Below are 27,058 nucleotides of genomic sequence, written 5' to 3'. Positions count from 1 at the left end.
TATCCAGTAATTATGGTGTATCTGAATGTAATGTAATGAGTTATAATCTTCACTTTTAAAGAGTCTAGAGTCTAGTTTGGGAGGCAAGACATACATGGGTACGTGTGTATGTGAGTGTGTGTGTGTGTTAACCTAGGGTTTAATTGCTAAATAATAAGTGGTAAAAGAGGGAGAGAGCTCTAGGAAGTCAGCTGATCCAGGAGCAACAAAGGGTGATGGTAAAACTTGGGTAAGACCTAGGTGAGGGAAAAGGTGGCCAATTTAGTTGGAGACAATGACACGGCAAAGGCATGGGCACAAGAGTTTATCGCTTAGGATGTTTCAGGTGCAAGCAACAGAAAACATAAGATAAATTGACTTGAACAATAAAGGGAATTTATTGTTCATCAGAACCAAAAAGTACAGAGGTAGGGTATTTGACCCAAAGGTCTTTGGCCCATTTCCTTCTAATTCTTTCAGCTCTGCCCTCTTCTGTTCCAAGATGGTTTTTCTCAGAGTAGCAGAAATGGCTGTAGCATATCAGGAAGCAAAAATTCAGGTCACAACATTCCAGGCATAATTCCTGAAATTCATTCTAACCGGACCGGCATGGGTCATTTGCTGTTCTTGGACCTGTCCTGTGCAAAAAGAAGGGAGGTGTTGACTGGATCAGCTCTGGCAGAGTCAGCTTAGCAGGAAATGCAACAATGTCCGAAGAGAAATAGAGGACTGTTGGGAGGTAGGGATGGATACCAGCTAGCCAGTCAATGAGTGGCAACTACAGCTTATCCAGAGGTTGCTCCCCTGCCCTCAGGACAAAATTGTTCTCGCCCATCTTTGTGCTGTCATAGGTAAGCACTCTGTTCATATGGCTTGTAAACAAGTGGTCATTTGTACTGTCTGCTTCATCTGGTAAATGATGAACTTTTTGAGGACCTGGACCATATGTCTTATTTGTATCCTCAGCACCAAGTAGAAAGTAGGCACATAGTAGACAATAAATAAATGCTGTTCAATGAATCAATGATTCAACAAATCATCAAAGGAACTTTAATACAACTATGGTAAAGCATAAAATGAGAGAGAGCGCCTGAAGTTTAGAGACCATTATACAGTTGAGGCTTGAGTTGAAAAGGGTTAGGTTAAAGGTAGCATCTTCTGAAGTGTGTTCAAGAAATACGAGTCTTACTCAATGCTCCTGGAAAAAGAATGAATGGTCAAAACAGTTTGGAAAATACTACTTTCAATGTTCCCCCACATGTGCCCTCAAGGAGATTTGTCATAAACATTACACAAATTTTAAGAGAAAAAAAAAAGCTTAAAATATTTAACCCAGCAGTTCCTAAATTTATCTGACATATTTCCACTTCTCACGCACCTCCACACAATGCCTATTCATGTCTCGTGGAAGCAATGTTTGGTGTCTATAAGGGAGCTTTTCAATTATTCCAATGTGAAAATGCCAAGAACACGTTTTTTTTCTCCTGTGCATTCCTAATATAAAAAAGAAAATGGGACTGCTCTTCCCTCTCCCCACCCAGGGGATTCCTGGGTTTCCTCAGTAGCTAGTAGACATGGAGGAGCTCCTGATCCCAAGCCTTACAGCACGTCCATGTCCCCACGGAGGTAACAGAATGCGTTGTAAATCCTGCCATCTCCAGTGGGACACATTGCAGCCCGGGGCAGACCATCACATACGTAGTGTTAGTAGGATGTTTGAACTGATTTAAACCTAGTATAAAAATATGGCAATCTGCTAGTTTTCTAATTCTCTGCTCATCATGAACAGAGAAAATAAAATCATTCCCGGACAAAAGGAACCCTAGCTTTTTGTGTGTAGCTCTAAAAGAGACTTGTTTTTAAGGTCATAAGGTCATAACCGGCTGGTGCAAACGGTTAATGTGTGTGGCTGTTAACCTAAAGTTGGAGGTTCCAGTCCACCCAGATGTTCCTCAGAGGAAAGGCCTGGCAATCTACTTCTGAAAAATTAGCCATTAAAAACTGTATGGAGCACAGTTCTACTCTGACACACATGGGGTTACCATAAGTCTAAATGGATTCCATGGCAACTGGTGACCGGCAAAGTCATAAATAATCAAAAGAAATGGAAGTCATTTCCACTTTGTTTATTTGCTTATTTCTACAGTGATGGATTGGGCTTGTAATTTTTATTGTGGAAAATTTTCAAATCTGTAAAGCATAAGGAATAGTGTAAAAAACACTCATGTACCTGTCACCCAGCTTCAGCAATTACTGACATTTGTCAATTTGTTTTCATTTATGCCCTTCCACATTCTTTGTTATTTGTTTTCTAGACTATTTTAAAACAAATTCCAGGTATTATGCCATTTCTCCTGTAAATTCTTCTATGCATCTCTAACTGATATATATATATATATTCATTATGCCGTTATCAAACTTAACAGAATTAATTCCTTATATCATCTGATTTCTAGTGTATATCCATAATTCTCAGGTTGTCTCAATGATACATTTTTACAGTTGGTATAGTCAAATCCAGTCAAGATAAAACATGGCCTTTATACTTTTGGTTGTTACCTCTTATGTCTCATCGTAATAAGTCTCCTTTTCCCCTTTTGTCTTTATTTCCTATTTTTGTATTTTTAAGATGTCTTTCCAGGATTTATTATTCTTATATAATAAAAGGGCATGAAAAACAAATCAAAGAGATAGATCCTATTTTAAAATTTGAGTGAAGTGCATACAAAATTAAATGGGCCTTAAATTTCAACCTTTTTAATGTCAGAATGATCTCAGTTTTCCTGAGAGTTTTCCTTTGCACAGGGAAAAAAAAAAAAAACAAGCAAAAAACTCAGGAAGTATAGCTTCTGAGTAAGAATTATATTTTGTATTTATAATTTGTCACTTTTCTGAGGCAGGACTCCCACTTGAACTTACTGATTCCTGGGCATGTATTCTATCCCTGCAGAACGATGCCCGTCCTTATGAAATGAGCCAAAACCTTAAGTGTGATAATATGTTCCTTTCGAAGGGTTTGCCTATATCCACATAGAATTTTTAGTTTTTTTTGAATCATTAGTGTTTAGAAGACATCATCCATGTGTGCTTCATCTCACGTATGACATGATTGTGAAGAAATTCACAAAACAAATCTGATGATAATTTTCAGAAGCAAGAGCAGGCCTTCTTAACAGTTTTGCCAGCTAACTCCCCCTGTTTCAGAAAAACTACATACTAAATGGAAAACTTCACTGGCAAAGGCAGTGATTTCTCGACCTCTATTTAGAAGAGATGAAGAAAGGAGGATAAATTTGTGAACAGAATTAGTAACACAATCTTTCAATTGCAGGTATTTCAATTGATTAACCGTCAGCCCAAACATTTACCTAAATTCAGCAAATCAACTCAATCTGTCTTTTGACATATTCTTTGCAATTTGTTAAGGCTTTTTGCCCAATCAAGAAAACCAAACACCTACTATTAGTTTAGGTTTGATATCTAGGTTGGAATTATTTTTCCATAGAGGAATCTATACACTGCATTATAACACACAACCGAGTTAATCAAAACCCTTACAACAGCTGAAGAATGTACTAGAAAGTCTTAATTAGACACTCAGATAATATCATTGTCTTTCAGATTTGCTACAAATATGATACCCCTTCTCGACCTGAACTTTCATAAAGTAGCTCCTCTGAAAGCTATTTTTTACCAACACGGGTAAGAACATTCCTCCTCCTTTTAAATACAAGTTAATTACGGGAACACTCAACATTATCAGATGCTGATTTGGGGGACTGTTTGCAAAGGAGAAGTTAGATACTGGTGAACCCATTTCTTAGAATATATCCTAATAATTATGAGCTAATAACCCCATTCACTCACTAAACCAAATGAGAGGGATAAAGCTATCAGTTTTCTAGCCACATGGACTATGCCGTTCTCCAGTGTTGATCTTGATAAAGAAGCCTCAGTTTTATAAGCTACTGAAAAAGTAGAATTTAACTGGCTGGCAGAAGAACCATGGCATCAACATGTCTTAAAACGGAGGTCAGGGAGAAGTTAAATTACCATCCGAATTGCTAAAAATCTTTCCCCTGACATATAGCTTAATTTTCAGTACATCTCAAGGCGATATTGTGTGGTTATATTCATTTAAATCATTTTATTTCTACATTTTGCTCCACACTAAAAGAAGGATGGGTAAGCTGTGACATTGATACTCAAAAAAGGCAGTAGTATATAAGTAAGTGCACCTTCCTTGACTCAAGACTATTGTCAGAAAAGTAATCATCTCCCGCAGGACAGATACAACCAATCATGTTGAACATACCCATGAGTCACTTCGAAGTTTTATTCATCTCAGCTAATAGGCAGATCTCTCAGCCCTTGCTGCGGTAATAGCTCCTGTCCAAACGGACTCTAACTACACATAGGAGACTTTCTTACCTCTCTTTTTTCATAACCGAAGGCTTTTGGATCAAGGAATCCAAAACCTTTGACAAGAGGGGCCTAAGTTGTGGATCTGATGGTCCAGGCTAGCAGCCTAGGTTTTAGACTTCCTTGACCCAAGGTCCCTAGGTTTGCACTTGACTACTAAGCTAAAGGTTGACTGTTCAAACCCACCCAATGATTCCATTAAAAAAAAAAAAAAAAGGCCTGTTGATTTGCTTCTGTAAAGATTACAACCAAGAAAACCCTATGGAGCAGTTATACTCTGCAACACATGGGGCTGCCGTAAGTTGGAATTGACTCAACAGCAATGGGCTTTTTGGGTCTGACCAAAGGAAGGAAAGCTCTAAGGACTAGAGAAGTTTATATATGGCACATAGAGCACAGTAGACACTTGACCTGCAACTGACTGTACACAGTATGTATAAAGCCATTTTTTGAGGATAAGGCAAAAGGTTATGGTCTTAAAAATTAAAAAGAAACTGGATAACTGAAGAGTAACAGACTACATAAAGTGTCAATGAAACTGGGGAGCGGGATGAAAATGGGGATACCATTACATCCACTGGGTTGCCAGGGAAGCGAAGTATCAAAAGAAGACTCTGGAACTGGGAAGGATCAAGTAGAAAAATTCACCGTAAAACCTAGGCTTAAACAAATTATATTTATAGAGACAGAGTCAGGATGGTGCCATCCTTGGTCCTTTCTATAACTGGGCTCAGTCTTAACCTATAGATTGGGATATGACCATACAGGAATATAAAAATCACATCTTTAAGAACATAAGAGATGAACCAGTCCTTAGTCATAAATGAAAAAGACACTTTAACACAGAGATTATCTTTTTTCTGTGACATCTTCATTCAATTTCCTGAAATTTAATATCAGCTTGAACCCTCTATTCTTGTGAGTACTACACAGAAGCACAAGGAAAACCTCTGGTCCTTTTAAGACAAAGATTGTCAAATCAATCAAGATAGCAGTATCACCCCCCTTTTCTGCAGTGTTGTGCAGACACTGCTAATGCTTGCCTGCTAGAGATCAGTTTAGCCCCTCTTCCTTTTAAGAAAACCTGGACTTTTCTCCAGCTTGCAATGTGTGTAATGAAGACACTATTTTTCCCAGCTACGTTTGTGCCAGGGGCAAAAGTGATAAAGCAGGACCCATGAGTAGAGCTTTGGGGAAACCGTAAAAGGGGGTAGAATCAGCCAGCACACATCCTTTGCCCTTAAGTCATCCTCTTTGTCCTTCAAGGCATATGCATTCAATGCTTGGTGCCATGAGGTGAAAACCCCACATTAACATAAATGGAGAATTGATAGCTAGAAAGGACTGACTCCCTGGTGGCATTGTAGAATGCAATACCATTTCTGGACCACCTGACTCCAGACTTTTTTACATGAGGATATAAAACCCATAATTTGTTTAAGCCTGGGTTTTAGAAGTTTCTGTTGCTGGAAGTCAAACGCAATCCCCAAGTGTATTTCCTTCATTAATATAATGTATTGCATACATTAGCTCATTAACATTTGATGATGTAAAATCCTCTGGGGTAGGGATGATTATTACAAAATCAAAGTGAATTATCTAGCATCAAGTCTTTTAGTTATCTCGAATTTTTCTCTCTGACTGAAATCACAAATTCATTTCCACCCCAAGGCCTTCTGGCCTCTCCTCTCTACCTGCACTGGCATAGTCTTAGATCAGACTTTCCTCGCTTAACTGTCGGAAAGGTCACCTGACTATTCTCTCTACTTTCAGGCTCATTCATTAACGCACATACTCGGTGACTATTGAATGGCAAGCACAAATACTAGATGCTGGGGAAAGGGTAGTGAAGTAAGTAGACGTGGTTCAAGCCCTTACACACCTTGGATTCTTCCTACTTACTGACACCAGCAACCTTCCAAAAAAGAAACTATAATCATGTCATTTCCTGATTTAAAATCCTAAAGGGACTTCCCATAGCCTATAATCAGTTGCTGTCAAGTCGATTCTGACTCATGGCGACCCCATGTGTTTCAGAGTAGAAATGTGTTCCACGGGGTTTTTATTGCTGTGACCACCCAGTGACTCCTCCATAAACTATAGGTAAAGCTAAACACTTTACATTTCGTGTAAGGTCTTTCATGTCCTTGCAATAACAAACCTAACTTTCCAGTCTCATCTTGCCACCTCCCATCATCTTTTTCTCTCAGGTTCATTATTTCAAAGTTCACTGAACTGTTTGCCAGGTAAAGTATAGAGTGTGCTTTACACAAGACTGGCAAAAAAAACCTCACACTTAGAAGATGTGAGTTGCCATCTTCAGCCCTTCCCTACCCCATCTATACACTTTCCTACCCCTCTGAGTTTGCATATAATTTTGCCTGAATTTTTTCGTTCACCTTCCCTCCCAGAAGATCTTCATTTCAGAGTTTAAGACCCACTTAAATATTGTGAGCTGTAGGTGTCTCTGATGAGGTAGAGAAGTAAGTTTTATGCTTTCTACCTTCCGCATCTCAGCACAAAAAAAGGTTACTGAAAAAGTTGAATAGACTTACCCACAAGTGTATTTAATTCATTTCAAATAAATTTGATTCCTGGTAGCTGACCATTGATAATAATGCACTGTTAGAATCAAGGAAGGTCCTTTACAACAGGCTTGAGTGGGAAACTGGATTGTAGCAAATTCCCAGTTAAGGAAAAACCAAAAACCCACTGCCCTCAAGTCAATTCCAACTTAGAGCGACCCCAAAGAACGGAGTAGAACTGCCCCATGGGGTCTCCAAGGCCTTACAGAAGCAGAGTGTCACATCTTTCTCCCGCAGAGCCACTGGTAGATTTGAACCATCAACTTTTCTGCTAACAGCCAAGTGCTTAACCTCTGCACCACCTTAGTTCCTTCAATAAGGGAAAGGCAGCTAAAACCTCCAGCTCTCTAACGGTCAGAGGCAACGGTAACATTTAATGCGGCAAGTGCAACTAATTTAATAAATTCAATGTTTCTTAAGTATCTAATTGTGGACCTAAATGTAGGAGCTGAAAAAGCAGACAGTTGGATTGATGTAAATCAGGACTTTTTCTGGGGAATTGGGAGAGTTGAGAGTATAGATAAAAGAATAAGTTATCAGGCCTCTGAGTTTAAATTAGATACAGAGGGAAATGAAAACCCAAAGAGACTGAGAAATTTGGAGTAAAAAAGAGAGATTAAGCAACTGAACATCTCAATACAGTCACGGAACAAGTGCCGTGGATGTGATGAGTGAGAATGCTAGAGCAGGAAACTGTGATTAGGAAATGGGGGCTTTGAGTTGAGGGCTAAACTGCTGAAGCAGTCCCTGGAGATAAAAACATGCACTGAGCGTCATGGCTATGGGGTGGAGTGAGGGTGGTGAGTCACTGGAGCTGAGGAGGACAAGGCACCATGAGGCTCAAACATTGGGCGGCCAGCCATATGGACAAGCAAGTCATCAGAATAATGGCTTAACCTGGGGTGAAGAGGAAGAATGTAAATCAAGTAAAAACTTCTTTGTATTTGTAGAATATCGTTGATGAGGAAGCACAGACAGTAGTAGAGCTAAATAGCATAAGCCTCACAGGAGAGAAGGGTGGAGGAACAATGCTTTGAAAACAGGAATAGGGATACAATAGTATATTGATATCCCCATTCCCTCCTCCTCTGTATCACTCACACACATGCATCAGAGCCTATTGCTTGAAAGGGAGGAATAGTTTTATGTGATAAGACCAAGGGGAATTTTATTCTTGGGAGAAAAACAGGTTTAGATCAAATCAAGAAGGTGTAATGAGTCTTCTGTGAAGATGATTAAGATGGTAGAATTTTCCTTCATCATGAAATGGGATTTCTTGAAGATGTAATATATTGCCAATAGAAAGCTGGCCAGGGGAGAGGAAACAAAATTATTGGTATAAAATGTGGGAGAGAATAGATAGCTCTGGAGGAGTTTTTTGTTTTTTGGCAAGGATCATGTGTTGTGTGGCATGGTGGGATTGCCTGGCATCAAGGTTCTAATGAAACACTGGGGTCAAGTGCTCTCAGAGCTGATCCAGGCTGAGCTTCAAGTTTGTCCTTGGACAGGTAGAGTTAGTCTTCTGTGGCCTTTGCTCTAGGTTCACATGTAAACATTGGTGAGAAGTTGTTATGGTGTCTGAAGAAATCCTAGCCCAGGTACATAGTTCTGAATACTCACTACATGACGGCAACCTCCTAGCAAGTGGGGAGACTTATCCTTTGGAAGAAATAGACTGAGGCTTAAATTGGGTCTCATTTTAGGTATGCCCCTGATAACATCAGAGGTGAGATCCAGAAAACAGAGACTGTCACTCTCAAGGGCATAAAAAGGTCAGAAAATCAACTAATGGTTGTGTCTGAGGTATTAACATTCTTTTAGAACATAGAACTTTTGATACCACATTTTCATATTGCTGGGGAAAAAACAAACAGTTGTCGTCAAGTCATTTCAGACTCATGGTAAACCCATATGTGTCAGGGTAGGCCTGTGCTCCATAGGGTTTTCAGTGGCTGATTTCTTAGAAGTAGATGGCCAGGCCTTTCTTCTGAGGCACATCGGGTGGACTCAAACCTTCAAACTTTCGGTTAGCAGCTGAGCACTTTAACTGTTTGCACCACTCAGGGACTAAAGAACTGTAGGAGGTACTTGTTATTCTTTCTGGCCTCCCAGTATCTGAATCACTTTTCTGCATGGCACAATTCCCCTGTTATGAGTAAGAGTTAGAAAGTAACACCAGATACTCATTGTCCAGCCTCTCTTGAAAGTCCAGGGCATGCACAAGACCTAGGCTCAGCCAATGAGATGCAATTTTCTCAGGCTTTACATTGGGATGTAGAAGGTGGAATGGCAATGAAGTATGTCCTGTGGCTGAGGCTCTGGCAGCAAAATTAATGCCTGAGAGTTGCAGCAGCAGCAGAGGCAGGGACAGCACTCAGTGTTGCATGCTGGTGGTGTCAGCAGTGTAAGCTGCAGAGTGTTGTACTTAGAAGCAGTGGAAGCTGTGTTCTCACTCCAGTTCTTAATGCGATTTGTGGCATTCTTACTGACCACATGTCCTCTGATGCTGGTTTTTCACCCCACGTGATTCCTACCCAATATTCTTTTAATAAACTCAATTTCCCTTTAAATCGGATAGATACAGAAAATGATACAGATGTCCAGAAATGGGATGCAGAAAGTAACAGAGCCTAAGATGTAGAATTGGATGAATGAAGCAGATGATGTAGATGACAGCGAGGAACCTAACTGGGAAGTTAGTGACTCTTTTTATGAGACTGTGAAGCAGTAGATTAAACCACCTGTCGCTCTTGAACATGGACCATGAGCCTAAGGAGGGTTGGTATTTGGGAAAATGGTATGAACTTCAAAGGGTACTGGACACTTCTTGGAGTCTTTCGGTGAGGTTCCCTGGGGAAGAAACAAATTAAGACTAAGGATGGACCATCTTAGAGCAGAGAGAAGCAGGAGATTCAGCAGCATCAGATAAATTTGGACCAAAGGATAAGCTTAATCTTTCATGCCTGTCTTAAACAATTTCTGCCTGACAAAGAGAAAAACCCAAGTGGCAAAGATTGGATTATGGGTATTGCCTCCCCACCCAAGGTTATTGTTTTAAATTGCCTCAGGGCAGAGGTCATTAATCCGAGGTCTAGGAGGACCAGCAGCATGTACAAGCCCCTGGCAGGGAATCAGGAATTCTCAGACTCACAGTCTATTTCTAGAAACGATCACTGGCAGTGTTATTAGCCCGTGGAATTGACTGGAAGCACCTGAAGCCTACTGAGGTTTACAGGAATTGTATTACCAAAGAAAGCCCAAGGTTAATAAACAATGGCCTGCGATATTAAGGCAATTCCCTGAACTCCTGACCTACCACCAACAGGACATGGAAGAGTAAAGCTATGCAGCCCCCAGAAAGGGCATTTTCCCAAGTGTTCATCTCAAATGATGCCAGAAAGGAAAACTTGTATTAGTCTTGGTAGAGTAACTGCCATAACAAATAGACCTAACATCTGAATGTCTAAAACACAACAGAAATTTATGTCTCATTCACATAGCAGGACCAAGCAAGGGAAAAGGTAGGTGGGGCAGCCTTCCACCACCACCACCAGCTGTTGAAGAGTTGATTCAGACTCATGAAGAGTTGATTCAGATTGCATCAGAAGAGAACTGTGACCCCTAGAGTTTTCGGAAATAGATCGCCAGGCTCTTCTTCTAAGTCACCTTAGTAGGTTCAAACGTCTAACCTTTTGGTTAGCAGCTGAGCATGTTAAACACAGAGATCCAGGCTGAAAGAGGCTCTACTACATTCAACACATATCTTCTAAGCTTATTTTATCAGGTATCTCCATCTGGTGAGTTGGAAGGCGGGAAAAATAAACATGCGCTTGCACATGTGGGTAGTTTTATGGACCCAGCCTGGATGTGATGCATGGCACTTCTAATGATATTCATGGGCTAAAACTCAGTCTATATGGCTACAACTAAGAGGAAGGCTGGGAAATGTGGCCTAGATGTTTGCCAGGAAGAAGAAGATAAAGGTACTGGAGAGCAACTAGTAATTTCTGCCACAAGGAAGAAAACAAAGACCCTTGCTAGAGTGGATTTGGGCTTGTCCAATCAGGTTACCAGGTACTTCTCTCTACTGCTAGGATAGGGAGTCCTTGATACTCTCACCCAACAGAATTTAACTACTATGGACTGTGACTGTTTTGTTTGCTATTGTCTCCTTTTCAGAATCACAGTTGATTGTTTCTTTCAGTGGGAGGGGTTTATCCTATTTTATATTGGATGTACTAGTGGTGGAAGGCTTGTTTTTGAGTCATATCTCCACAAACCATGAAACAAGGAGTTAAACACACACATACACACACACACACACACACACACACACAGAAGTCTCAGATAAGGCCTGAAAGAGACTGGAAAAACTCTGAGAATATGGCCCCTGGACACCCTTTCAGCTCAGTAATGAAGTCAGTCCTGAGTTTCACCCTTCAGCCAAAGATTGGACAGGCCCATAAAACAAAAGAAGACTAAAGGAGCACACCAGTCCAGAGGCAGGTACTAGGAGGCAAGAGGGAACAGGAAAGCTGGTAATAGGGAACGCAAGGTCGAGAGGGAGAGTGTTGACATGTCGTGGGGTTGTTAACCAATGTCATAGAACAATGTGTGTACTGACTGTTTAATGAGAAACTAGTTTGCTCTGTAAACAATCTAAAGTACAATAAAAAATTCACCAAAAAAAAAAAAAATCCCGGATATGGAATTAGGTGCATTTGACTGATGAGACTGTAAGCTGTCTCCCTTGAGAGATGTGGTAGATATGTTTAAATAGATGTAAATACAGTCTTTTACAAGTATGAATGGATAAAGGTGTATATTTACGAGTTGGTTGTCTAAAGTGTGCACTTAAGGAGGTATTTTTGATTGCCGACCCAACATCAATTCACTTCTTCCCTCATTTGAAAAGAAATAAAATTCTGTTTTCGTAATCCATTCTCTTCTTGACTCTATTCAGTGAGCCATTGTCATCTCATCCTTTCCCTGTGGTATAGGGAAGGCTCGTGATGCAATTCTACCCAATGAAACATGAGGGAAAATCTGTCAGAGGGCTTCAGAAAAAGATTTCATTACTGATACAGGAGACTCATGAGGAGAAAAGTATCTCTTCTTCCATTTGACTTTGTTGTGTGTGCACACAATACCTGGAACTGTGCCAACTTTGTGAGACCATGAAGAAAGCTGGACTGAGGCTAAGTCAAAGGAGCATAACAGCTACAGATGGAAAACATCTCCGTTACAATCACGATACCATTAAGCTACTAAATTGACTGGCTTTGGAGCTACCTTTCCTCCAGATTTCTTACGCAGTAAAATACATTTTTATTAGTGTTTAAGACATTTAGAGTCAGGTTTTCTGTTACTTTTAACTGAAAACTTCCTAATTGATAAAGATCATTGGTGTTATCCAGTCCAAATACTTGATATTACACATAGGGAACCTAAGGTTTAGTGCCTCGTCAGAAAATACATTGTTTACCTATCCATATGGGATCAAATGCACAACAGCAATGAAAAATAGATAGGAACCTTAGGGGGCAGTGAGTTCATGTTAATGGGGAGGAAGAGCTCAGAAAAAGAGGGTAAGAATGTTTGCACAGCTCAACACATATAACCAACATCACTGAAATTTACATGTAGAAACTGTCGAGTTAGTGTGTGCTTTGCTGTGTATTTTTTATATTCTCAACAACGATAATAAAGTACATAAACATTTTTTAAAAAGAAAATTGTTATACCTGATAAGTGTACACTACACTTTGTAGATGAAGAGAGTACTCAGAACACATGTCAGTAGTGTGTGTGTATGTTTCACTAAGGTGGTAAATTTGTATTGATCCATTTATGTTTTCTCAAACAGTCATCCTTGTAACTGAGAACATTTATTTAATAGCCAGTTGGCTGGGTGTTTGATTATGAAATAGGGTGAGGTTATGTCAGAGTAGAACCCGTTATGTTGTTCTTATTAGGATAGTGAGCTAGCCATCAGAAGTTATGCTCACTCCAAGAATAAATAACTTCATTACAAGCCCTGCAACATGAAGAGAATTGAGAATTCTCCTTCAGGTTCTATTATACACTAATTCTGTTGCATTGGGCAAATAAATAGTGGCAGAAATAAAGGTTTGCAGATGTGGGTGGCTTACATGGTATTTTAAGATCCAGTATTTGTTTTTTTTTTTGGGGGGGGGAGGGGGAGCTGTGTGTTTTAGCAGCTGAACATTTCCCATGAATGTTTCTGAAGTTACTACAGATTATTTTCTTCCCATTCTATTATATTATTCAATTACTGTGAATACGTAATTGTCTTAGGCTGGGTTCTCTGGAGGAGCAAAACTAGTGAAGCACATGTGATGAGCCACGACGGCGCAGTGGTTAAGGATTCAGCTGCTAATCAAAAGGTCAGCAGCTCATATCCACCAGCTGCTCCTTGGAAACCCTATGGGGCCGTTCTTCTCTGTCCTGTAGGGTTGCTATGAGTCGGAATCGACTCAGTGGCAACAGGTTGTATATATAGAGAGAGATTTATTTTAAGGAAATGGCTTACACAGTGTTGAAGGTGGCTGGGAAGTCTCAAATCCATGGGTCAGGTGTCAGGCTGGAGGCTTCTCCTGACTCAAGTGGTTGCAGGAGCTGACAAACCCAAAATTGACACGTCAGGCAGTAGGCTGCTGGCTCATGTCCCGAGAACCTGAGGTCAGAGGATGATGAGTCAGATGCAGAATCAAGAGGGAGTGAGTTTTGCTAAACATCCATGTATATTGGATGCAGGCCACACCCTAAAGGAAAGTTGCCTTATATAGGATCACAAAATGGAGGATAATTATATAATCATGAGAATCATGGCCTAGCCAAGTTGACACAAAACATTAACCATCACAGTAATGATAAAAATAGCTACTATAAATAATGCATTGACTTTGTATATCACCTTTCCAAACAAAGAGAAAAATTCATGCTGAGCTGCAGGGAGAATCAGATGGCAGCTACTGCAACATCTCAATAGGCAAAGATGGAAAGGGGCAACTTTTCCTCCTATTTGGGCCGAGATGGGAGGGAATGTGTACAGCAGCCATGCTGATGCTCCAGAACCCTCCCCAGTCACCCCATACTTCGGCATGGCCAAATTTAAAGACGCTCACTGTGTGTGGGTAATGTCTGGGAACACCAAGGGTGGTACTGCTTTGTTTTTCTTTTTTCTCAGGCATTAAAGAATCCTCAAAAAGACAGTAGAGGCAACAGTATGGACTTTGGGCAACATAATAGTTTTATTCTTAGAGGCAAGACATTAATTAAGTAAAATAGTACCTCACCATATTCTCAAGGGATGAATCATTCTAGAACCAATATGGGATTTAGCATCAAGAGGCTTGGGATGAACCCCTAAGTCCGCCACTTATGAGCTTTATAACTTTGCTCAGGTAGCTACCCCATCTCTAAAATTAGGGCAATAATAGTCAAATTATCCACTCATTCTTTTTTTTTTTTAATTTTTTCATAGGTGCCCTCTTTCAAAACATTCGAAACAGATATAAAGGAAATTATACAATAATCACGTAAGATTGAAGAAAAAGAAGAGCAGAACAATGAAAAGGGAGAAAGTATGCTAACTATAAAGGTTGATATAAGGACCATAAATATTCATCACATTAGAATCTGAGGTTCCTAGAAGCCAGAGTACAAAGGGAAAAATGAGGTTACACATAATTGGATTTCATTAAGGAGGGTGAATATCACTTCCTCTGAGGACATATAGCATTTTCCCTGTACTGTATTCTCACAGAAATTAAAAACTTACAAAGATAATAAGTGTCCAACTTTCAGGGCTGTTAAGTGCATTAAATATATATAGGACCTTTGTAAATTATAAATTGCTATGGAAATATTCAAACCAAAACCCTTTGCAATGGAGTCGATTCCGACTCATGGCGACCCTACGGTAACACAGTGGTTAAGAGCTCAGGCTGCAAACCAGAAGATCGGCAGTTTGAATCTACCAGCTGCTCCTTGGAAACCCTGTGAGGCAGTGCTACCCTGTCCTACAGGGTTGCTATGAGTCGGAATCGACTCCATGGCAATGGGTTTGGTTTTTGTTTGTTTGTTTATGTAAATATTAATTAAATGTATGTCCAGAGACTGAAGTTGAAAGCAGAGAGCAGAATTTTGTCATTTTATTCTTTTGATGGAAGCACTTCTAAAATGCTTTCCTGCTTTCTTAAGCCAGATCATACAGGGCATGTTGTCACTTTTAAAAGGGATTTGAGAATGTATGATCATAAATACCAATGGTTGTGGTATGTAATATAGCATGAAGGTGGATGAGGAAAAATGTCTGTGATATACAGGGAAGAATGGAAAGGATACCATCAGTGGGTCGGACACTTGCTTTCTGGAAAAAAAGAAATCGCCAATATTTGTTTACTTTTAAACAATTTGACTCTCGTAAAGGTAGAGTGAAAAATGTGCAGCTGCTGACCCTTGGGCAGTGTAACACAGCTGCTTTTCCCTAAAACTAATTAGCAAACTTAAAGTTGAAGCGAGCAGCCTTCTCCCAAGTGATTTTCTCACCCTCTGGACAATCTCCACTTTTGCAGTGTCTCTGCCTCCTCAACACAATTCAAAGCACTATCTTTTGTTTCTGTGTCATAACTCGATGGTCCAGGGGTGTTTTCTAGTCAGATTATAGCTCCTCTTGTAGCTCGTTTACACAGCATGTAGAAGGAGTTGCCCTTAATATTTCAAGAGGTTGTCCAAGGGCAAAGGGTGGCAGCTTACTCCAAAGCCTATCAGAAATATTAATACAGGCAACAGTTACATATCAATTTAAAATCTTAGAGAATGTATACTTAGACACAATTTTGATGGTCACAATTATTCAATGCTTTGTTATTATTATCTCCATTTTGCAGATGGAGTAGAACATACCTGGCTCTGTTCCTGATTATCTGTGATCACTCAGGCAAATTATTTGGTATCTTTGTGAATCAGTGTCCTCACCTGTAAATCTGGCTTAAGATAGAATTGGGTTGTGGGAAAGACTGAATGAGATAATATCTGTGAAGCACCGTGTCAGACACATAGTTGCTACATGACGATGGTGATTATTACTAATTTATCATCTGAGCAGAACTTTGGCAGCCACAGATAACCTTATAAATTACATATTAAAAAGTTACAATACCATTGAAAATCAGAGTCATATTCTACTAAAACCTTTTCCAGGATGATATTATATTCGTAATACTTTGATCCAAAATTTGAAATAATGAATAACAATGGTTTTTTAAAAAGTCTACAAACACTAACCCAACTTCCCCAGAATGAGCCATAAACTCATCTAAGACTCTGTGAAGCTACCAAAAGACAACTAAATCAGTCTAAAAGCAATTCTGTCTCTGGTTGTGCTTAGTCTGTGCTCTGTACTCAGCCAGAAAATGCAAGGCAGTTACAACACTCTAGAACTGTTGTTTTCAATTCCTAGTATTATTATATTATACAGACCTTTACCACGAGTGCATAAAACCTTTTTCTTATTTGATTTCATCCCAGAGGCATCTGGTTATCTTTTAGGTATCTTCTGGATTAGAATTGCCACAGTAGCCCAGCTTCTTCAGTTTGGTAAACTGCTTATACGTGATTTACCTGAAAACAAGCCACAAATATTCTTCGGCAGCCTCCTAATTTGCTCTCCCTTTGTCACCAGTTATCTCAATTTCTGGTAACACGCCTCATTTTAAAACCCTAGCTATAGCTTTAAGAAAGTGAACTGTGGTCACTGCGTTTGCTTTTGTCACCCAGTCTTTGCAGCCAGCACCAGGTCAGACTTGGGGAGCGCTTTGATCTTTTCACTGAGAGGCACATGGCCTCCGTGTCAAATATCACCCGTGGCACTATTTCACAAGTTGTTGCACCCAGGTTGGCATGAGGACTGGGCAGAAGTTAAACCTCAGAGTCAGTGATAGATGTACACAAGTAAATACTGAAAGCCAAGCATGTGTGTGCCAAAAGAAAGTTGTAATACAGGGAGGGAGATAAGATAAGGAGCCAGAGTCCAGTCAGGGATCAGAGGACAGTAACAGCCTGTTCAGCATCTAACACTGCTGTCCTCTTGCTAAGCTGTTTCTATCCAGTTACCTTCAGGCAGAGTAGCACAGAGTGTCTTAGAGACACTAACACAGTCACAGACGACTCAGGATGCAAAGAATTTGAAAAAGCTACCATTCTGAAATCTTGATACGTTATAAGGTAAACAAATCTAAAACTCATTGACCTAAAGCTCGTTCATGCAATGATAAAATCATCTAAATTTATATATTAAATAAAATAAGCATTTTATTTTTGGAATAACTATTCTAACCTATTATGGAAAACTTTGGGTTCTACTTGGTGTCTGTGAAACTTTTAAGTTTTGAACAATTTAAGAAAGTCGAGCCAATCTGTCAAAACATTCCTCCACTTTAACATCATAGCTTTAAAACATGCTTACCATAACTGCAAAGATAATTTACTCAATGTATCTTTTTTGAATAGTCCTGAATTTTAATGACTACTTTAACAAATTATGTAAATTTATTAAGTTAACAATAGCTTAATAAATTATTAAGTAATTTATTAATGTGTGTTTACTCCCATTTAATGAGGCATTGTTTTTTTCAGAATAGTAAAGATCTGCTGTGATTTTATGATTTAAACCTCAGGAACAATGAAGGACAATGAAGGAGTAAATTCAATGGAGAATTAAATTAAACATGAGATAAAGTATAAAAGCACAGCCCTTGGCATATGCTAGCTACTTAGTAAATAAAAGTTCCTTTTAGAGAAGTGAGAAATTCACTTTCGTTCATCGATTGCCTTGGCCAATGTTTCATATGCCTCAGACTCACCAGATTTTTACAAACTTTTCATTTCACTGTGAATCCCACTAACCTTGTTTTTATGATTTGAAGAGAAGGGAGATGAAGAAGTATTCCTTTTTAGAACCTATGAGGTTCCAGTTTATTTATTTTCCTTTCTTAGAAGTAGCCTCTGGGAAAAGGAGCTATTTTGACTTGACCCTATACTGGTTCCCGTGTGCTTAATACAAAACCTCTAGCCTTCTGTCCTCTGTAAGCCAAGGAGGGAGGTACACCAGATGTTCCAAAGCTTGCCTCTCCCCACAGGACACGCTGTGAGCAAGGAAGCCAATTCAGTTATGCCCTAATGCATTCTTCACTTGAGCATGTCTGTATGCAGTAGCTGGCCAGATAAAGAGAAAAGAATAAACAAGGTACAGGATCAGAGCATGTGAATGTGGGAGACAGGACTGGAATATATTGGAAGAAAAGAGTTTGAGATGAGCCAAGAGAAGGATCAATACATAGTTTTAGTTTGGTGAAAGAAGAAAATATGTTTTCGTTTGTCTACACTTGCTTCTGCGTATTTACAAAGGCACAATATTAGGTGCCAATATCTAATGAGAGAGAATGGTGGAAAAAAAGGAGAGAACAAAAATATGTGTTGTGGGTGTGTGAGTGTGATGGAAGGGTGGGTGATATAAATCAGTGAGATAACTTGGCTTTGGACGAAGGAGACGCAACTGAGGGTATACCTGAAAGAGGTTAAAGGAGGTGTGGAAGAATAACAGTGGGCTGTTAAGAGTATCAGATGTATGGCACTGTGTATTTAATATTAGAACAAGTAGACGGTGAGACAGAGTCTAAAGAAAGAAACAAAAATGAAAGGCAATTAGTAGACAAAGAAAAGTGGAAAACAAAAAAATCACAGTGCCTTTTAGATCTCAAATGAATCATCTTAAAATAACATTTTTAAGTAATTTAGTACATTTTCTGGGTGTCTTAGGTCCAAATATCTGAAGCATGACAAGTCGTTCTACCTATTTTCATGTGTCATCACCTTCTACTGGGGATTCCAAAAAAAGGCTATAAAAGAAAATTAAAATATGAGTAAATTGCAGTAAAAACATAAGTACTTACATAAATACAGATATTTAAAAATAACATTTCCATGCTGACTCCAGATAATGTCTATTTAAGAAAGATACAAAATCAGCTTCTTAGAAAGCAAAGGACCATAAAAATGCTATTATTTTATCTTGGGAACAAAATAGAGGGGTTAAGTGACCTATCAGTGTTCATTCAACTAGACAGTGATAATCAGGACTAGAACACAATCCCTCTTTCAGGTTAATTCTTTTTCCACTGTACAGTACTGATGTCCAAATGGAGACATGGAAGGACTGTCATAATAATTGGAATATGTTCCCTAGAAAGCAATGACCAGATATGGCATTTCCTGAAATGCCCTCTTAGTCATCTTCAAATCTTCTTTTATTATGTCATGCTCTTGTGCACTGGGCCTGTATTTCTAATTTTTTTAAATATTCATATTTTTCTTATTTTTTTACTTTTCTTTCTTATTTTCTCACCATTTCATTTGTTTCTTTTCTATTACTTAAACTTTCCCTTTCCTCTTCTTCTGATTACACACTCTATTTTACTCACTTGCTTTCATTTTTATCCCACCTTTTCCACCAAAGCCTAGCTTTCAGTCACTGAGCTACTCATCTATTTTCTCTGGTTAACATAAATTCATAGGACTTTACCACCTCATTTACTTTCATTGGCTTTTTTATAGTTCCTTTTTTTTTTTTCTTTGACATAATTTGTTTTCATTTTTTAACCTCTTTTTTGTACATGCACTCTTTTTTAAAGGTGCACTCTAACTTTTTATATACTATTTTATGCAATATATTTGGCCATTTTTCAAAGTTAGTAGAGCAGTAATAACCATGGGACCTGGGCCTGGCACTCTTGCCAATGTCATTGTGTTACACAGTTGATCTGTAAACCTCTACCAGTGGTAGAAAATAAAGACTATGCAGAGGCTAGAGAGGGAGGCTGTGGATAAGCAAATGAATTCCTTTCCTAGGGCCTTCGTGACAAATATCGCAAAACGACCAGCTTATGAGAAAAGAAATTTATTCTCTCACAGTTCTAGAGGCTGGAAGTCCATGATCAGGGTGTTGGCCATGTTGATTCCTTCTGAGGCTTTGAGGGAGAATGTCTTTCATGCCTTTCTCCTAGCTTCTGTTAGCTCTAGGTGCTCCTTGGCTTGCTGATGCCATATCACATGGCACCCTTCCTCTGTCTCCCTCTCTCTGTATAATATCTTCTCTTTTTTAAGGATGCCAGTCACATAGGATTGGGACCCACCTTATTCCTGTATGACTTCCCATTAACCTAACTGATCTTCATATTAACCTAGCTGATAATATCTTCAATACTATCCTATTTCCAAATAACGTCACATTCTCAGGTGCAGGGATTAGGTCTTCAACATACCTTTTTTTGCAGGGACCCAGTTCAGTCCTTCGCAGCAAGCAAAATCCAAAAAGGTAAGAAAGCAATGAAGGAGAGAAGTAAACAGAAGGAAAAATAAACATCATTAAATTCTGCTATTTCAAAGCCATATTTCACGCATACAGACAAAAGAAAATGTACACGTTTACAGACTGATAGGATTGACTATTAGAGGAAAGTACAGGGCACCCCAAAATTAAGCATCTGGTTTAATTTAAGACTGAAACCCAAAGAGGTCAGAAGTAGGACAAAAAGAACCTGAGTTAAAGGTTAAAGATAAAAGAGATGATGGTCAAGGTCTCTTCAGTGTTGATCAATCTCTGTTGCCAAATAAGAGAGTTCTTTTGCAGCGTCATTCATCCACTCTGTTTGATGAGGAGGAGGACACTAGGCAAAGAGAAGATGGACGGAGAGTCTCATTTGTGTGGGATAACGACTGACTTGAGCACATTAGCTTATATCTTTTACAAGGTCCCATGGTCCTAACTTTGTTGCCACTACAGGTTTTATTGGTTTGTGATTCTGTAATAGAAATCTATCTCTTTTGGAAACAGAAGTAATGCCTGTTGCAGCCACTTTTCCAGTGTTCCACTCCACCATGAAATTTGTATACCTTATTAACTAAACTCTACATGATAGACAGAATATTTTTCTATAAAGGGAGTTGCTTAAAATGATAGATATAAAAAATAGTAACTTAAAATATAATAATTAAATAGCACATCTCTATGTTAATCAAAGAATTAAAAGAACTTCTTGCATATTTCTTATGATTTCCCTTGACTCAGAAGTCTTTATGGGTGCTGTTTCCTGTGTGTTTTTGCTTATGTATATGGAGGGCTTGAGGAAGTAAGAAGTGAGGGGAAATGAAAATTGCTCTCTATTTAATAGCTGAATAAATAAATTTACAGTCCCTATTTCTACAGGCAGAAACCCTGGTGGCATAGTGGTTAAGAACTATGGCTGCTAACCAAAAGGTTGGCAGTTGGAATCTACCAGGCATTCCTTGGAAACACTATGGGGCAGCTCTACTCTGTCCTATAGGGTCACTATGAGTCGGAATTGACACAACGGCAACAGGTTTGGCTTTTGTTTTGTTTTATTTGCATAGGCCACTCTGGGCTGGACCTAAAATTGAGGAATATGGGTTATAACAACAATTTTTTCATATACGGCAAGCTTGCTAAATGTCTAACTCAACTGCCCTCCACAAATCCTCCTTATGCAGTTTATGAAGCTTCACTAGGGTGCATTCAGAACATTCCATAACGCCCCAGGCTGATATCATACTCCGCACTCCTTCCTATGGACACTCGCCACACCAACTCCTTGGCCTCCTGCTTGGAATGTCACTATGTTTCCATCAGGGCTGCTCCCCTGTTGTCTTCTCATGGCTGCCTTGCTGAGAAGTAACTATTCCCTCCTCAGTCCTATCAGAACTTTTTTTTGTTTAATTGTGGCAAATTCATTTGTAACAAAACATTTGTCATTTCAACATTCTTTTTCTTCCCACAAAACAACAAACCTTGTATGCTTGCACTTAAAGTTAATTACAGCAGACCAAAACCTGACCCAAATTCAAGCCATATGGGTCTCAAGTTCCCTTAAGTCCACTGTCCAGAATTATTTCTCCCTGCTGACCCTCATCAGTGCACCCTCAGTCTCCAACCCTTGAGTCCCCTAATTCCTCAGAAGTTTCTTCCCTTTTCAGTACATGTGTTTCTGGAATTCTAAGAAGTAAACCTTTTTTCCTGATCTGAAGGTAGGTTTGTGGAGAAGAAGCCAAAACCCTAAGTGTCCTTATCGTCTTTAATCTCCCCAGGCTCACTAGGCACCTCAGTAAATACACTTTATTTGGTCTATGGTCTCTGCCCTCTGAAAACTCTGAACATGTACCTGTCTTAGGCTGAGACCTTCCCTAAAAGCGCAGAAAATTCACTGTAGATAAATTTCCTTGTTTCCTTCTCTCCCCAACAAAGAATACAGGAATATATGTAGTTGTTAGCTGCTGTCAAGTAAGCCCCCGACTTGTGTTAACCCTATGCACAACTGAAGGAAATGCTACCCTGTCCTACCTCATCCCTGCGATTGGTGGTAGCTCTGACCATTGTGATCCACAGGATTTTCACTGGCTGGTATTTCAGAAGTAGATGACGAGGCCTTTCTTCCTAGTCCATCTTAGTCTGGAAGCTCCACTGAAACCTGTTCAGCATCATAGCAACACACAAGCCTCCAGCGACAGATGTGTGGTAGCTATATGTATTTGTATTTACATTTACATTTTATTCATATTTAGTGAGTATCTAGTTACAAGAAGGAGCCCTAGTGGCTCAATGGTTAAGAGCTTGGCTACTAACGAAAAGGTTGGCAGTTCAAATCCACCAGCCATTCCTTGGAAATCCTATGGGGCAATTCTACTTTGTCCTATAGGGTCTCTATGAGTTGGAATCAATTTGACAGCTAAGGGTTTGTTTTTTTTTTAGTTACGAGATGGCATAAATATGATGAGTATGAGAGTCCTGCCAGCTGGCCATGTTAGACTGGGCCCCTTTAGGTGTCAGTGTATTAATGAGTGTACATGGGACCCAGAATTTAGGCTTCAGGGTGTGAAAGAAAAACGTGACTCATGCAAAGATTATGGGAACACAAACATCATGCCTTAGCCCTATACTGCAGAGGAAATTCTCTCTCTCACTTTTATAAGTTTTGAACTTGGATTTTCAATTCTCTCAGGAGCTTATTCATACTAACTAAATGGCAAAGGATTGATAAACCTAAATGCCAAATTATTCATTTACAATGAGAAATATAACTGCCAGGTGGACTGGAATGCTCACTTTGACTAGTCGGAATAGTACTTTCTCTGCAGAAAAGCCCACTTGAGGGGGCAAAAAATTAAATTAGAGGATACCTTGATGAGTATTGAATGAGAGTAAAATTAATTGAATAACCTTAAGGTATAAGGCAGCTTCTCTGCCTTGGGGTTACACCTGCCAAACACACCAAAATATTTCTCCATTGCCCCAGAGTAGGCTAAAGTGATAATGGAATATACCCATTACCCAGCAATCAATTTTCAATATTCTTTATTTTTGTACAAAATTTCTGTGTTAGAATTATATTAATTATTACCCCCTCCCTCATTTTATTTTCAGTACAGTTTTAGGTTCAGGTTCCCCAGGTGGGAATTGAGAATGGTATTGTCATTTAACCTGTGACACACTGGTTGGGTACACTTCACATTTAGTGTGAAGTTACATTATTGGTAAAATATCCTCTTGAAAAAGCTCTAGTTGTATGCCATTGAGTCAATTCCAACTCATAGCAATCATGTATAACAGTAGAGTAGAACTGCCTTGTAGGGTTTCCCAGGCTGTAAATCTGGAATCTGCCGCCCCATTTCCAGGGCACATGTGGACATAGGGGGCTCCAGTGTACTTAATCCCTAGAAGGAACATGGCAGAGTGGGCGTGCAAAGGACTAAGATCCAAGACACCCAGGTTCTGGCTTGAGTTCAGCCGCCAGGTACTTGCAATGTAGGAAACTCATGCCTATTCCCTTATATTTCCATGTAGAGAACTGGCATAGAAGATGTTAAAATCCCTCTGACTAGTACATCATAGGTACCCATGCTTGGTGAAGCAATCACCTCTAAGAGCTCTTTTAAATCTAAACAATTTTTTTTTTTAATCTTGGTGAATGATTTTTTACAAATCTATTTTTTCTCTAAGTATAGTTTCCATTTATTTATTCACGGAACATTCATTGCACGCAGCCTATGTGCTCAGCAAGGTCCTTGTCCACAAAGACTTTATTCCGCCCTATTAATTCCAAGCTTTTTCTTCTTTGTATTTTTGTATCTTTCATCTACCCTACACACACACACATTCTGTATCCACAGATCAACTTCTTTTTACTCTAATAATCTTTCTTGACCACTAACTGCCTTGCTACATGTTTTCCTTTCTCATGATTGCCTCAAGGTTTGTTTCTCTCTGGAACTCACTTGTTTTGAACTCCTTTAAAAAAAAAGCCTGCTCATTATTGTACAATCCAAGTTCAGAAGTTCAGGAAAAGCAGATATTAACAAGAAAGCAAGAGAATGAGTGAGGTATCCCAGTAGCCTTCTATTTACCTAATTCCAGAACATTGGCTGCTCACGTCTGCAACACTGGCAGGTCACTCTGACTTCCCAGTCCTGACGTTAGGTCGCTCTAAGTACCTGGAGCAAGCCCTGAACCTCCTCCCCTCTAGTAATCCCCACAGGGTGGCTGAGAAGGAATCCAGCCAATCACCCTGCAGCCACACATATGTCTTTACTCATTTTCCAGCCCCCGCAGCCTTTACAGGTCGCTGCCCTCACAAGGACCTCCCCAGACCACCTACAAAGCCCTCCCGGTGCCTCCCTTCCTCTCCCACCTCTTAATCATGCCCGAACATGCTCAGCATTCACCCAAGCACTCATCTCCACTGGTGTCATCACAAGGGAAATTTTAAAGAGGTACATGATACTAAATGCCATAACATTTAACTTTGAATAAGAACAAACCAACAAAGTGCGGCAACAACTCACACAGTAATGAATTCAAGGATGAAGAGGAGAGAGGCACAGGAAGCTAAAAGGAACTTGTAGACTGAAACCTTTCCCTGACGCCAACTCTTCAGACAGGGATTGGACTGGACTATAAGACGGAAAATGATACTGGTGAGGAGTGAACTTCTTGGCTCAAGTAGACACATGAGACTATGTGGGCAGCTCCTGTCTGAAGGCAAGATAAGAAGCCAGAGTGGCACAGGAGCTGGTTGAGTATGGTCATGGGGAACACAGGATGGAGAAGACGAGTGTGCCGTCTCATCGGGGGAGAGCAGCTAGAAGTACATAACAAGGTGTATATAAGTTTTCGTATGAGAGACTGACTTGATTTGTAAACTTTCGTTAAAAGCACAATAAAAATAAAATTAAAAAGACCATATGTATAAAACCCTTTGAACAATGCCTAGCCTGTATATAATCTACTCTTAATAAATGAGAACTGTTATGACAATCCAAAAAAAAAAAAAAAAGGGAGGGAGACTTATAGCCATTGTGGGGAAGGTGTTGGTGGTGGGTATACCTGCTGAGTGCCCTCTGAGAGAGCAGAATGTCTCAAACCCACTGAGTATCTTTGCTGGTCACAATTAACCAAGACCCAAGAAAGCCAAATCCCAGATCTCTAAACTCCTTGTACATAACATTTTTTTTCTGATCCAGTAACTGGCCTCTCCCAGGATATTGACATTCTCTGTCTAGCATTTTAGGGGCCGGATGACAGTTCTGGAGTACAACTCAGAATTTTGTAATGGATTCACAGGAAGTCTAAGGGATCAGGGAAAACATGGTCATAAGTTGACTAGCTCCAGCCGTCACTCCAAGCTCCTCCTCTTTTGCTCTGTACTAGTACTTGCGTCCACCAAGTTATCAGATGCTGCTCTACCTCAGGGTCAATGAGCATAATCAACCTCCATCCCCACACCCACAAAAATTAAAGTAAAGCTGTGAGGAAACATCTTTTTAAAAATATAACAATTGTTTTTGTATGTAGTTAGCTCAGGATTGGTAGAATAATTTGATTTAACAGCTCCTTCAGCCCTGGTATGAGGCTCTTGGCTGTAGGGTCAAGTAAACCATAGTATTTGACCATATGAGCTTTGCAAGCTCCATTTTAGAAATTTTTCATAAAGAGATAACTGAAAAAAATAAAGGTACATGTATGAGAGTATTTATTACAGCATTTTGTATACTTGGAAAATTTGATATATAAACCAAGTATCTATTGCTTAGTAAGATAGAATATGGTACATCAATACAATAGAACCCTAAAAAAAAAAAAAAAACCTATAGCTCCTAGCAACCCTATAATACAGAGTAGAACTGCCTCACAGGGTTTCAAAGGAGTGGCTGGTGGCTTTGAACTGCTGACCTTTTGGTTAGCAGCCATATGCTTAACCATTGTACCACCAGGCTCCAATAGAACACTAGGCAGCCATTAAAGGTATATATCTTTATTCACTGATATAAAAAGTCCCCTGTGACTCCCTGTTTTTTTTCAACAAATATTTTATTTTATTGTTGGTTGAAAATATACATAGCAGAACATACACCATTTCAGCAGTTTCTACATGTACAATTCAGTAACATTGATTACATTCTTCAAGGTGTGCAACCATTCTCACCCGACTTTTCCAAATCATTCCTCCTATATTAACAAAAACTCATTGCCCCCTAAGCTTTCTATCTAATATTTTAAGTTGCTGTTGTCAGTTTGATCACGTATAGACCGTTCTTTCAAAGGGCCCATTTCTTAAGGCAAATATTCTTTACTAATTAAGCTAAACTATAGTTTTTTATTTATTTTTTTTATTGTTTGGTTTAAAGAAGGCTTCAAGGGATATTTCTGGTTTAAGATTTAAAGCTTACCTCAGGGCAATAGTTTCAGGGGTTCTCCAGCCTCAGTGGCTCCAGAAATTCTGGCTTCCTTGAGAATTTGAAATTCTGTCGCACAGTTTTCCCCTGTTTGATCAGGATTCTTCTACAGAATCTTTGATCAAAATGTTCAGTAATGTAGTTGGGTACCATGGTGCAATTTTTGTATTAAGCAGATAAAAATTAGAAATCAGGTGGAGAACCCACATCTAAAAAGAAAGAGAGTATTTTTGTGAGAATCCTTA

General features: G+C 39.4%; 1 long non-coding RNA gene across 1 annotated transcript; it reads right to left on the bottom strand.

The window, feature by feature from the left end:
* Positions 1 to 406: 406 nt before the first annotated feature.
* LOC126058079 (uncharacterized) lies at positions 407 to 17,209 on the bottom strand. Its single transcript, XR_007513087.1, has 5 exons — positions 16,494 to 17,209; positions 15,918 to 15,997; positions 15,561 to 15,775; positions 13,540 to 13,683; positions 407 to 617 (listed from the first exon to the last, which is right to left on the bottom strand). It is a non-coding gene; the product is annotated as an uncharacterized LOC126058079 (long non-coding RNA).
* Positions 17,210 to 27,058: the final 9,849 nt, after the last annotated feature.

This window comes from Elephas maximus, chromosome 14 (assembly GCF_024166365.1).
Source record: "Elephas maximus indicus isolate mEleMax1 chromosome 14, mEleMax1 primary haplotype, whole genome shotgun sequence".
Taxonomy (NCBI): Eukaryota; Metazoa; Chordata; class Mammalia; order Proboscidea; family Elephantidae; genus Elephas; species Elephas maximus.
This window is presented reverse-complemented; position numbering and strand designations above follow the sequence as displayed.